Below are 14,439 nucleotides of genomic sequence, written 5' to 3' on the forward strand. Positions count from 1 at the left end.
AGTCTGCACAGATCAGTGTATCTGGGTTCTTTGACATACACCATAACTAAGAAGGGAGTAAGGTAACATATCTTTATTTCCAATATGCTGAACATTTTTTGAGCATTTCCATACTACGCTGCCATTTAGCTTTTGAGAATGACTAATACATTAGTTCCAGGTGAAAACACTATTTCAAACTTTTTATTTTATTTTTAAACCTATTACACCCCCAAATACAACAAATGTTAAAGATAATTTAGCTACCCATTTGGTAACTTTTACTGATCTGTCGCAGCATAGGAAACAAAAAATAACTGCAAAAGACCACCTACTACACTTAACTTTATAAATTAGGCGCACAGAATTTTGTGTGTTTTGGGGGAAAGCGATGCTTCAGAGTGGATTTGACTCTAGCAAACTCATTGAATGGAGAGCAAACTCATTGAATGGAAAGGAACCTTCACCAATGCTGAGATTTATCAGGACTTCAGGTATTTCTTCTTCAACTCCATCCAATGTCAGGTGCGTGCCTAGGACGTTCCGGAAGTGATTGAACCAGGTAACACTCTCCCAGTCTGTTGCCTGCAACCTGTCCTTAATTCTACGGTTCTACCATGACTCGTACTGTTGCTCGCCCTGACTTGCCTCCACTCTGTACCATCCTCATCAGTTCCTCCCCCTTGATTTTCAAAATATTGAAGAGAAGTTCTTAGGCCTCATTCAATATCTCACGATTCTCTGTGGTCTGCTTGCATCAGCTTAAGCGTGCTTCCTTCACTTTTTTACATGCCTGATGCCCCCATGACGTCTGGGTGCTTGGAACTTGGAGAGGAAGAGAGGTCTTTGTAACAGTACATACAGTACATCCTTGTTGCCTTCACATTTGCAATGACAAATCGCATAGTATCTTGCTTTTGTCTTCTATTCTGCATCCAGCAGCTGGAAGCGATTCCTCACCTCAACTGTGTACTGGCTTGGAGGTCGGGACCTTTTGAGAATGCCATCCATTAGTATAAGGCTCAGTCGTACCGTCATGGTATTGGAGACCACTCAATGATGCGAGCCCACAGAGTTAATATTGCTTTAAGGTTCAGCATTTAGGATAGGGTTCCTCCACCTGCGCCTACCCGTATGTACCTGTATATTTCAATTCAATTCAATTCAAAGAGCTTTATTGGCAGGAGAAAACATATGGTACATATGTTTACATTGCCAAAGCGTAAAAACATAATTTAAAAGAAATGTCTTATGTATGTACTGTAGTTGGAGGGGATTGTGTTAAACAGAGCTGCTATGTCACATTGCAATATAATACATGTTGTATAAAGCTTTTTAAAACTATTGCAGCAAGCTTTCAAGATTTTGTAGTCACTTTTGGGACGAGCAGCATTTCCAACCAAACTATTTAAAATAGTACTATACAAAAAGCCTCAGAAATGTTTCCATACTCACCCAGTTAATACTTACGTAAAAAACAAGCACGCATACAACCTCCTCTTCATCTTTGTATTCTCTTCATTAGGTCCCTCTTCATCAATTTGAGACATCATACCGCCACCTTTTCCAGAGGCCGATTTGAGACGCCATAACGCCTCGGAGGCCGATTTGAGACGCCATACCACCACCTGTTTCTGAGGCCGATTTGAGACGCCATGACGCCTCGGAGGCCGATTTAAAACGCCATACCACCACCTGACTCGGAGGACGATTTGGGAAATGGTGCATTTATATAGCGCTTTCACCGAAGCGCTTTACATAGATTGTGCATTACATTCACACATTCATACACCGATGGCGGAGGAAACCATGCAAGGCACCAACCTGCTCATCGGGAGCAATCAGGGATTCAGCATCTTGCTCAAGGACACTTCGACGCTACTTACCCAGTTAATACGTATGTAAAAACACAAGTATGCACACAACCTCCTCTTTATCTTTGTATTCTCTTCATTTTGTCCCTCTTCATCTTCTTGTTTCCACTTCTCTTCTTCATCTTCATCTTCATTCTCTTCATTAGGTCCCTCTTCATCAATTTGAGATATCATACCGCCAACTTTTCCAGAGGCCGATTTGAGACGCCATAACGCCTCGGAGGCCGATTTGAGACGCCATACCACCACCTGTTTCGGAGGCCGATTTGAGACGCCATGACGGGGAGGCCGATTTAAAACACCATACCACCACCTGACTCGGAGGACGATTTGGGAAACGGTGCATTTATATAGTGCTTTCACCAAAGCGCTTTACATAGATTGTGCATTACATTCACACATTCATACACCGATGGCGGAGGAAACCATGCAAGGCACCAACCTGCTCATCGGGAGCAATCAGGGATTCAGCGTCTTGCTCAAGGACACTTCGACGCTACTTACCCAGTTAATACTTATGTAAAAACACAAGTATGCACACAACCTCCTCTTCATCTTTGTATTCTCTTCATTTTGTCCCTCTTCATCTTCTTGTTTCCACTTCTCTTCTTCATCTTCATCTTCATTCTCTTCATTAGGTCCCTCTTCATCAATTTGAGACATCATACCGCCACCTTTTCCAGAGGCCGATTTGAGACGCCATAACGCCTCGGAGGCCGATTTGAGACGCCATACCACCACCTGTTTCGGAGGCCGATTTGAGACGCCATGACGCCTCGGAGGCCGATTTAAAACGCCATACCACCACCTGACTCGGAGGACGATTTGGGAAATGGTGCATTTATATAGCGCTTTCACCGAAGCGCTTTACATAGATTGTGCATTACATTCACACATTCATACACCGATGGCGGAGGAAACCATGCAAGGCACCAACCTGCTCATCGGGAGCAATCAGGGATTCAGCGTCTTGCTCAAGGACACTTCGACGCTACTTACCCAGTTAATACGTATGTAAAAACACAAGTATGCACACAACCTCCTCTTTATCTTTGTATTCTCTTCATTTTGTCCCTCTTCATCTTCTTGTTTCCACTTCTCTTCTTCATCTTCATCTTCATTCTCTTCATTAGGTCCCTCTTCATCAATTTGAGATATCATACCGCCAACTTTTCCAGAGGCCGATTTGAGACGCCATAACGCCTCGGAGGCCGATTTGAGACGCCATACCACCACCTGTTTCGGAGGCCGATTTGAGACGCCATGACGCCTCGGAGGCCGATTTAAAACGCCATACCACCACCTGACTCGGAGGACGAGTTGGGAAACGGTGCATTTATATAGTGCTTTCACCAAAGCGCTTTACATAGATTGTGCATTACATTCACACATTCATACACCGATGGCGGAGGAAACCATGCAAGGCACCAACCTGCTCATCGGGAGCAATCAGGGATTCAGCGTCTTGCTCAAGGACACTTCGACGCTACTTACCCAGTTAATACTTAGGTAAAAACACAAGTATGCACACAACCTCCTTTTCATCTTTGTATTCTCTTCATTTTGTCCCTCTTCATCTTCTTGTTTCCACTTCTCTTCTTCATCTTCATCTTCATTCTCTTCATTAGGTCCCTCTTCATCAATTTGAGACATCATACCGCCACCTTTTCCAGAGGCCGATTTGAGACGCCATAACGCCTCGGAGGCCGATTTGAGACGCCATACCACCACCTGTTTCGGAGGCCGATTTGAGACGCCATGACGCCTCGGAGGCCGATTTAAAACGCCATACCACCACCTGACTCGGAGGACGATTTGGGAAATGGTGCATTTATAAAGCGCTTTCACCAAAGCGCTTTACATAGATTGTGCATTACATTCACACATTCATACACCGATGGCGGAGGAAACCATGCAAGGCACCAACCTGCTCATCGGGAGCAATCAGGGATTCAGCGTCTTGCTCAAGGACACTTCGACGCTACTTACCCAGTTAATACTTATGTAAAAACACAAGTATGCACACAACCTCCTCTTTATCTTTGTATTCTCTTAATTTTGTCCCTCTTCATCTTCTTGTTACCACTTCTCTTCTTCATCTTCATCTTCATCTTCATTCTCTTCATTAGGTCCCTCTTCATCAATTTGAGACATCATACCGCCACCTTTTCCAAAGCGCTTTACATAGATTGTGCATTACATTCACACGTTCATACACCGATGGCGGAGGAAACCATGCAAGGCACCAACCTGCTCATCGGGAGCAATCAGGGATTCAGCGTCTTGCTCAAGGACACTTCGACGCTACTTACCCAGTTAATACTTATGTAAAAACACAAGTATGCACACAACCTCCTCTTTATCTTTGTATTCTCTTCATTTTGTCCCTCTTCATCTTCTTGTTTCCACTTCTCTTCTTCATCTTCATCTTCATTCTCTTCATTAGGTCCCTCTTCATCAATTTGAGATATCATACCGCCAACTTTTCCAGAGGCCGATTTGAGACGCCATAACGCCTCGGAGGCCGATTTGAGACGCCATACCACCACCTGTTTCGGAGGCCGATTTGAGACGCCATGACGCCTCGGAGGCCGATTTAAAACGCCATACCACCACCTGACTCGGAGGACGATTTGGGAAACGGTGCATTTATATAGTGCTTTCACCAAAGCGCTTTACATAGATTGTGCATTACATTCACACATTCATACACCCATGGCGGAGGAAACCATGCAAGGCACCAACCTGCTCATCGGGAGCAATCAGGGATTCAGCGTCTTGCTCAAGGACACTTCGACGCTACTTACCCAGTTAATACTAATGTAAAAACACAAGTATGCACACAACCTCCTCTTTATCTTTGTATTCTCTTCATTTTGTCCCTCTTCATCTTCTTGTTTCCACTTCTCTTCTTCATCTTCATCTTCATCTTCATTCTCTTCATTAGGTCCCTCTTCATTAATTTGAGACATCATACCGCCAACTTTTCCAGAGGCCGATTTGAGACGCCATAACGCCTCGGAGGCCGATTTGAGACGCCATACCACCACCTGTTTCGGAGGCCGATTTGAGACGCCATGACGCCTCGGAGGCCGATTTAAAACGCCATACAACCACCTGACTCGGAGGACGATTTGGGAAATGGTGCATTTATATAGCGCTTTCACCAAAGCGCTTTACATAGATTGTTGATTACATTCACACATTCATACACCGATGGCGGAGGAAACCATGCAAGGCACCAACCTGCTCATCGGGAGCAATCAGGGATTCAGCGTCTTGCTCAAGGACACTTCGACGCTACTTACCCAGTTAATACTTATGTAAAAACACAAGTATGCACACAACCTCCTCTTTATCTTTGTATTCTCTTCATTTTGTCCCTCTTCATCTTCTTGTTTCCACTTCTCTTCTTCATCTTCATCTTCTTGTTTCCACTTCTCTTCTTCATCTTCATCTTCATTCTCTTCATTAGGTCCCTCTTCATTAATTTGAGACATCATACCGCCAACTTTTCCAGAGGCCGATTTGAGACGCCATAACGCCTCGGAGGCCGATTTGAGACGCCATACCACCACCTGTTTCGGAGGCCGATTTGAGACGCCATGACGCCTCGGAGGCCGATTTAAAACGCCATACCACCACCTGACTCGGAGGACGATTTGGGAAACGGTGCATTTATATAGTGCTTTCACCAAAGCGCTTTACATAGATTGTGCATTACATTCACACATTCATACACCGATGGCGGAGGAAACCATGCAAGGCACCAACCTGCTCATCGGGAGCAATCAGGGATTCAGCGTCTTGCTCAAGGACACTTCGACGCTACTTACCCAGTTAATACTTATGTAAAAAAACAAGTATGCACACAACCTCCTCTTCATCTTTGTATTCTCTTCATTTTCTCCCTCTTCATCTTCTTGTTTCCACTTCTCTTCTTCATCTTCATCTTCATTCTCTTCATTAGGTCCCTCTTCATCAATTTGAGACATCATACCGCCAGCTTTTCCAGAGGCCGATTTGAGACGCCATAACGCCTCGGAGGCCGATTTGAGATGCCATACCACCACCTGTTTCGGAGGCCGATTTGAGACGCCATGACGCCTCGGAGGCCGATTTAAAACGCCATACCACCACCTGACTCGGAGGACGATTTGGGAAATGGTGCATTTATATAGCGCTTTCACTAAAGCGCTTTACATAGATTGTGCATTACATTCACACATTCATACACCGATGGCGGAGGAAACCATGCAAGGCACCAACCTGCTCATCGGTAGCAATCAGGGATTCAGCGTCTTGCTCAAGGACACTCCGACGCTACTTACCCAGTTAATACTTATGTAAAAACACAAGTATGCACACAACCTCCTCTTTATCTTTGTATTCTCTTCATTTTGTCCCTCTTCATCTTCTTGTTTCCACTTCTCTTCTTCATCTTCATCTTCATCTTCATTCTCTTCATTAGGTCCCTCTTCATCAATTTGAGACATCATACCGCCAACTTTTCCAGAGGCCGATTTGAGACGCCATAACACCTCGGAGGCCGATTTGAGACGCCATACCACCACCTGTTTCGGAGGCCGATTTGAGACGCCATGACGCCTCGGAGGCCGATTTAAAACGCCATACCACCACCTGACTCGGAGGACGATTTGGGAAATGGTGCATTTATATAGCGCTTTCACCAAAGCGCTTTACATAGATTGTGCATTACATTCACACATTCATACACCGATGGCGGAGGAAACCATGCAAGGCACCAACCTGCTCATCGGGAGCAATCAGGGATTCAGCGTCTTGCTAAAGGACACTTCAACGCTACTTACCCAGTTAATACTTATGTAAAAACACAAGTATGCACACAACCTCCTCTTTATTTTTGTATTCTCTTCATTTTGTCCCTCTTCATCTTCTTGTTTCCACTTCTCTTCTTCATCTTCATCTTCATTCTCTTCATTAGGTCCCTCTTCATCAATTTGAGACATCATACCGCCACCTTTTCCAAAGGCCGATTTGAGACGCCATAACGCCTCGGAGGCCGATTTGAGACGCCATACCACCACCTGTTTCTGAGGCCGATTTGAGACGCCATGACGCCTCGGAGGCCGATTTGAAACGCCATACAACCACCTGACTCGGAGGACGATTTGGGAAATGGTACATTTATATAGCGCTTTCACCAAAGCGCTTTACATAGATTGTGCATTACATTCACACATTCATACACCGATGGCGGAGGAAACCATGCAAGGCACCAACCTGCTCATCGGGAGCAATCAGGGATTCAGCGTCTTGCTCAAGGACACTTCGACGCTATTTACCCAGTTAATACTTATGTAAAAACACAAGTATGCACACAACCTCCTCTTTATCTTTGTATTCTCTTCATTTTTTCCCTCTTCATCTTCTTGTTTCCACTTCTCTTCTTCATCTTCATCTTCATCTTCATTCTCTTCATTAGGTCCCTCTTCATCAATTTGAGACATCACCTTTTCCAAAGGCCGATTTGAGACGCCATAACGCCTCGGAGGCCGATTTGAGACGCCATACCACCACCTGTTTCTGAGGCCGATTTGAGACGCCATGACGCCTCGGAGGCCGATTTAAAACGCCATACAACCACCTGACTGGGAGGACAATTTGGGAAATGGTGCATTTATATAGCGCTTTCACCAAAGCGCTTTACATAGATTGTGCATTACATTCACACATTCATACACCGATGGCGGAGGAAACCATGCAAGGCACCAACCTGCTCATCGGGAGCAATCAGGGATTCAGCGTCTTGCTCAAGGACACTTCGACGCTACTTACCCAGTTAATACTTATGTAAAAACACAAGTATGCACACAACCTCCTCTTCATCTTTGTATTCTCTTCATTTTGTCCCTCTTCATCTTCTTGTTTCCACTTCTCTTCTTCATCTTCATCTTCATCTTCATTCTCTTCATTAGGTCCCTCTTCATCAATTTGAGACATCATACCGCCACCTTTTCCAGAGGCCGATTTGAGACGCCATAACGCCTCGGAGGCCGATTTGAGACGCCATACCACCACCTGTTTCGGAGGCCGATTTGAGACGCCATGACGCCTCGGAGGCCGATTTAAAACGCCATACCACCACCTGACTCGGAGGACGATTTGGGAAACGGTGCATTTATATAGTGCTTTCACCAAAGCGCTTTACATAGATTGTGCATTACATTCACACATTCATACACCGATGGCGGAGGAAACCATGCAAGGCACCAACCTGCTCATCGGGAGCAATCAGGGATTCAGCGTCTTGCTCAAGGACACTTCGACGCTACTTACCCAGTTAATACTTATGTAAAAACACAAGTATGCACACAACCTCCTCTTTATCTTTGTATTCTCTTCATTTTGTCCCTCTTCATCTTCTTGTTTCCACTTCTCTTCTTCATCTTCATCTTCATTCTCTTCATTAGGTCCCTCTTCATCAATTTGAGACATCATACCGCCACCTTTTCCAGAGGCCGATTTGAGACGCCATAACGCCTCGGAGGCCGATTTGAGACGCCATACCACCACCTATTTCGGAGGCCGATTTGAGACGCCATGACGCCTCGGAGGCCGATTTAAAAACGCCATACCACCACCTGACTCGGAGGACGATTTGGGAAATGGTGCATTTATATAGCGCTTTCACCAAAGCGCTTTACATAGATTGTGCATTACATTCACACATTCATACACCGATGGCGGAGGAAACCATGCAAGGCACCAACCTGCTCATCGGGAGCAATCAGGGATTCAGCGTCTTGCTCAAGGACACTTCGACGCTACTTACCCAGTTAATACTTATGTAAAAACACAAGTATGCACACAACCTCCTCTTTATCTTTGTATTCTCTTCATTTTGTCCCTCTTCATCTTCTTGTTACCACTTCTCTTCTTCATCTTCATCTTCATCTTCATTCTCTTCATTAGGTCCCTCTTCATCAATTTGAGACATCATACCGCCACCTTTTCCAAAGCGCTTTACATAGATTGTGCATTACATTCACACGTTCATACACCGATGGCGGAGGAAACCATGCAAGGCACCAACCTGCTCATCGGTAGCAATCAGGGATTCAGCGTCTTGCTCAAGGACACTTCGACGCTACTTACCCAGTTAATACTTATGTAAAAACACAAGTATGCACACAACCTCCTCTTTATCTTTGTATTCTCTTCATTTTGTCCCTCTTCATCTTCTTGTTTCCACTTCTCTTCTTCATCTTCATCTTCATTCTCTTCATTAGGTCCCTCTTCATCAATTTGAGACATCATACCGCCAACTTTTTCAGAGGCCGATTTGAGACGCCATAACGCCTCGGAGGCCGATTTGAGACGCCATACCACCACCTGTTTCTGAGGCCGATTTGAGACGCCATGACGCCTCGGAGGCCGATTTAAAACGCCATACAACCACCTGACTCGGAGGACGATTTGGGAAATGGTGCATTTATATAGCGCTTTCACCAAAGCGCTTTACATAGATTGTGCATTACATTCACACATTCATACACCGATGGCGGAGGAAACCATGCAAGGCACCAACCTGCTCATCGGGAGCAATCAGGGATTCAGCGTCTTGCTCAAGGACACTTCGACGCTACTTACCCAGTTAATACTTATGTAAAAACACAAGTATGCACACAACCTCCTCTTTATCTTTGTATTCTCTTCATTTTGTCCCTCTTCATCTTCTTGTTTCCACTTCTCTTCTTCATCTTCATCTTCATCTTCATTCTCTTCATTCAGGCATGCAAACAGCCCCGAGGTGAAAAAGGTGACAACATGTTGTTTTCTTTCGGGTCAGGTGTCACACAATTGCCCTATTTGGGTTCAAAAAGGTGACTGTAGCTGAAAAGTGACACTTTTGCATGTCTGTTCATTAGGTCCCTCTTCATTAACTTGAGACATCATACCGCCAACTTTTCCAGAGGCCGATTTGAGACGCCATAACGCCTCGGAGGCCGATTTGAGACGCCATACCACCACCTGTTTCGGAGGCCGATTTGAGACGCCATGACGCCTCGGAGGCCGATTTAAAACGCCATACAACCACCTGACTCGGAGGACGATTTGGGAAATGGTGCATTTATATAGCGCTTTCACCAAAGCGCTTTACATAGATTGTTGATTACATTCACACATTCATACACCGATGGCGGAGGAAACCATGCAAGGCACCAACCTGCTCATCGGGAGCAATCAGGGATTCAGCGTCTTGCTCAAGGACACTTCGACGCTACTTACCCAGTTAATACTTATGTAAAAACACAAGTATGCACACAACCTCCTCTTTATCTTTGTATTCTCTTCATTTTGTCCCTCTTCATCTTCTTGTTTCCACTTCTCTTCTTCATCTTCATCTTCTTGTTTCCACTTCTCTTCTTCATCTTCATCTTCATTCTCTTCATTAGGTCCCTCTTCATTAATTTGAGACATCATACCGCCAACTTTTCCAGAGGCCGATTTGAGACGCCATAACGCCTCGGAGGCCGATTTGAGACGCCATACCACCACCTGTTTCGGAGGCCGATTTGAGACGCCATGACGCCTCGGAGGCCGATTTAAAACGCCATACCACCACCTGACTCGGAGGACGATTTGGGAAACGGTGCATTTATATAGTGCTTTCACCAAAGCGCTTTACATAGATTGTGCATTACATTCACACATTCATACACCGATGGCGGAGGAAACCATGCAAGGCACCAACCTGCTCATCGGGAGCAATCAGGGATTCAGCGTCTTGCTCAAGGACACTTCGACGCTACTTACCCAGTTAATACTTATGTAAAAAAACAAGTATGCACACAACCTCCTCTTCATCTTTGTATTCTCTTCATTTTCTCCCTCTTCATCTTCTTGTTTCCACTTCTCTTCTTCATCTTCATCTTCATTCTCTTCATTAGGTCCCTCTTCATCAATTTGAGACATCATACCGCCAGCTTTTCCAGAGGCCGATTTGAGACGCCATAACGCCTCGGAGGCCGATTTGAGATGCCATACCACCACCTGTTTCGGAGGCCGATTTGAGACGCCATGACGCCTCGGAGGCCGATTTAAAACGCCATACCACCACCTGACTCGGAGGACGATTTGGGAAATGGTGCATTTATATAGCGCTTTCACTAAAGCGCTTTACATAGATTGTGCATTACATTCACACATTCATACACCGATGGCGGAGGAAACCATGCAAGGCACCAACCTGCTCATCGGTAGCAATCAGGGATTCAGCGTCTTGCTCAAGGACACTCCGACGCTACTTACCCAGTTAATACTTATGTAAAAACACAAGTATGCACACAACCTCCTCTTTATCTTTGTATTCTCTTCATTTTGTCCCTCTTCATCTTCTTGTTTCCACTTCTCTTCTTCATCTTCATCTTCATCTTCATTCTCTTCATTAGGTCCCTCTTCATCAATTTGAGACATCATACCGCCAACTTTTCCAGAGGCCGATTTGAGACGCCATAACACCTCGGAGGCCGATTTGAGACGCCATACCACCACCTGTTTCGGAGGCCGATTTGAGACGCCATGACGCCTCGGAGGCCGATTTAAAACGCCATACCACCACCTGACTCGGAGGACGATTTGGGAAATGGTGCATTTATATAGCGCTTTCACCAAAGCGCTTTACATAGATTGTGCATTACATTCACACATTCATACACCGATGGCGGAGGAAACCATGCAAGGCACCAACCTGCTCATCGGGAGCAATCAGGGATTCAGCGTCTTGCTCAAGGACACTTCGACGCTACTTACCCAGTTAATACTTATGTAAAAACACAAGTATGCACACAACCTCCTCTTTATTTTTGTATTCTCTTCATTTTGTCCCTCTTCATCTTCTTGTTTCCACTTCTCTTCTTCATCTTCATCTTCATTCTCTTCATTAGGTCCCTCTTCATCAATTTGAGACATCATACCGCCACCTTTTCCAAAGGCCGATTTGAGACGCCATAACGCCTCGGAGGCCGATTTGAGACGCCATACCACCACCTGTTTCTGAGGCCGATTTGAGACGCCATGACGCCTCGGAGGCCGATTTGAAACGCCATACAACCACCTGACTCGGAGGACGATTTGGGAAATGGTACATTTATATAGCGCTTTCACCAAAGCGCTTTACATAGATTGTGCATTACATTCACACATTCATACACCGATGGCGGAGGAAACCATGCAAGGCACCAACCTGCTCATCGGGAGCAATCAGGGATTCAGCGTCTTGCTCAAGGACACTTCGACGCTACTTACCCAGTTAATACTAATGTAAAAACACAAGTATGCACACAACCTCCTCTTTATCTTTGTATTCTCTTCATTTTGTCCCTCTTCATCTTCTTGTTTCCACTTCTCTTCTTCATCTTCATCTTCATCTTCATTCTCTTCATTCAGGCATGCAAACAGCCCCGAGGTGAAAAAGGTGACAACATGTTGTTTTCTTTCGGGTCAGGTGTCACACAATTGCCCTATTTGGGTTCAAAAAGGTGACTGTAGCTGAAAAGTGACACTTTTGCATGTCTGTTCATTAGGTCCCTCTTCATTAATTTGAGACATCATACCGCCAACTTTTCCAGAGGCCGATTTGAGACGCCATAACGCCTCGGAGGCCGATTTGAGACGCCATACCACCACCTGTTTCGGAGGCCGATTTGAGACGCCATGACGCCTCGGAGGCCGATTTAAAACGCCATACAACCACCTGACTCGGAGGACGATTTGGGAAATGGTGCATTTATATAGCGCTTTCACCAAAGCGCTTTACATAGATTGTTGATTACATTCACACATTCATACACCGATGGTGGAGGAAACCATGCAAGGCACCAACCTGCTCATCGGGAGCAATCAGGGATTCAGCGTCTTGCTCAAGGACACTTCGACGCTACTTACCCAGTTAATACTTATGTAAAAAAACAAGTATGCACACAACCTCCTCTTCATCTTTGTATTCTCTTCATTTTCTCCCTCTTCATCTTCTTGTTTCCACTTCTCTTCTTCATCTTCATCTTCATTCTCTTCATTAGGTCCCTCTTCATCAATTTGAGACATCATACCGCCAGCTTTTCCAGAGGCCGATTTGAGACGCCATAACGCCTCGGAGGCCGATTTGAGATGCCATACCACCACCTGTTTCGGAGGCCGATTTGAGACGCCATGACGCCTCGGAGGCCGATTTAAAACGCCATACCACCACCTGACTCGGAGGACGATTTGGGAAATGGTGCATTTATATAGCGCTTTCACTAAAGCGCTTTACATAGATTGTGCATTACATTCACACATTCATACACCGATGGCGGAGGAAACCATGCAAGGCACCAACCTGCTCATCGGTAGCAATCAGGGATTCAGCGTCTTGCTCAAGGACACTCCGACGCTACTTACCCAGTTAATACTTATGTAAAAACACAAGTATGCACACAACCTCCTCTTTATCTTTGTATTCTCTTCATTTTGTCCCTCTTCATCTTCTTGTTTCCACTTCTCTTCTTCATCTTCATCTTCATCTTCATTCTCTTCATTAGGTCCCTCTTCATCAATTTGAGACATCATACCGCCAACTTTTCCAGAGGCCGATTTGAGACGCCATAACACCTCGGAGGCCGATTTGAGACGCCATACCACCACCTGTTTCGGAGGCCGATTTGAGACGCCATGACGCCTCGGAGGCCGATTTAAAACGCCATACCACCACCTGACTCGGAGGACGATTTGGGAAATGGTGCATTTATATAGCGCTTTCACCAAAGCGCTTTACATAGATTGTGCATTACATTCACACATTCATACACCGATGGCGGAGGAAACCATGCAAGGCACCAACCTGCTCATCGGGAGCAATCAGGGATTCAGCGTCTTGCTCAAGGACACTTCGACGCTACTTACCCAGTTAATACTTATGTAAAAACACAAGTATGCACACAACCTCCTCTTTATTTTTGTATTCTCTTCATTTTGTCCCTCTTCATCTTCTTGTTTCCACTTCTCTTCTTCATCTTCATCTTCATTCTCTTCATTAGGTCCCTCTTCATCAATTTGAGACATCATACCGCCACCTTTTCCAAAGGCCGATTTGAGACGCCATAACGCCTCGGAGGCCGATTTGAGACGCCATACCACCACCTGTTTCTGAGGCCGATTTGAGACGCCATGACGCCTCGGAGGCCGATTTGAAACGCCATACAACCACCTGACTCGGAGGACGATTTGGGAAATGGTACATTTATATAGCGCTTTCACCAAAGCGCTTTACATAGATTGTGCATTACATTCACACATTCATACACCGATGGCGGAGGAAACCATGCAAGGCACCAACCTGCTCATCGGGAGCAATCAGGGATTCAGCGTCTTGCTCAAGGACACTTCGACGCTACTTACCCAGTTAATACTTATGTAAAAACACAAGTATGCACACAACCTCCTCTTTATCTTTGTATTCTCTTCATTTTGTCCCTCTTCATCTTCTTGTTTCCACTTCTCTTCTTCATCTTCATCTTCATCTTCATTCTCTTCATTAGGTCCCTCTTCATCAATTTGAGAT

The sequence above is a fragment of the Gymnoscopelus microlampas genome (genome assembly GCF_963454915.1).
Source record: "Gymnoscopelus microlampas genome assembly, chromosome: 12".
Lineage (NCBI taxonomy): Eukaryota > Metazoa > Chordata > Actinopteri > Myctophiformes > Myctophidae > Gymnoscopelus > Gymnoscopelus microlampas.